This window comes from Meleagris gallopavo, chromosome 13 (genome assembly GCF_000146605.3).
Source record: "Meleagris gallopavo isolate NT-WF06-2002-E0010 breed Aviagen turkey brand Nicholas breeding stock chromosome 13, Turkey_5.1, whole genome shotgun sequence".
In the NCBI taxonomy this organism is placed as follows: Eukaryota; Metazoa; Chordata; class Aves; order Galliformes; family Phasianidae; genus Meleagris; species Meleagris gallopavo.
The window spans coordinates 331,957-332,957 of record NC_015023.2 but is presented as its reverse complement, the minus strand read 5'-3'; positions in this window follow the sequence as shown (position 1 = coordinate 332,957).

Sequence of the window (1,001 nt, the reverse complement as noted above, 5' to 3'; positions counted from 1 at the left end):
GGTGTTTTGTTTTTTTTTTAATGGAAGTTTTTAAAAATCTTTGAAAGTGTGAGAGGTCATTCTTATCACTGCTCTGGAAGAAAAATTGAACATTTTAATTATGCATGATTTTTAATGTGCTACTCATATCTGTTTCTCTTTATTCATTTTATTTCTTTGGGATTCCTCAGTGTCAGCAATGTGAAGATATCTGTATTCAGAAGAAAGAACATAAAGACTAATCTAGATTTTTACCATATATATGCATATTCGTGTTTGCATAATGAGACTATGCATGATGAATCATGCATCACATCTATTATCTACTCTAAATACAGAGAAAAGATTACTGATAGTTTTAGCAACTAGTTATCAAGTCTGGGCTTTTAAAAATTATTCTACAATATAATTTAAGAAACATTTCTCCAGTTCTAGGCAATTGAAGATGAAACAGTTCAAAATAATCCACAGGTGTTTTCTACAGAAATTTATCCCTGTATTACATTACTAATAACACAGAGTAACAGTAACACAAAGTATCCTCAGGAAAACTGTATCTCATACTGCAGAAAAGCTGTTTCATGATACCTATCTTTCCTTTATCTAGTTACAGTATATTGCAGAAGCATCTCACGGGAAACTTTCACATCTTTTCTGAAGGAAATGCATTTGAAATTACGGGGATTTTGAAATGGAAAATACTTGAATAAAACGCACATTTCAAAATTTGATAATTCTTGACGAGCACTCTTGCCTTTACCTATCTGATCTGTTCAATCTCCTTTAAACTTCTTCCATCTTTTGATTCTTAAGCTTAGCTCTAATTGGTCATCATACTTACTATGTAACGTGTCTGAATTTACTCTTAAATTAATTCCACACAGAGGATACTTTAAGCAGTGGCAGAAATGTAAAGAATTCCATCTCTGTGAATATGCAGCAGCAATACGTCAGCTTCTGATAACTTTTCATGACTAGATGATAAATCAGAGTCCCTGATACAGTTCAGTCAGGAAGGAAAA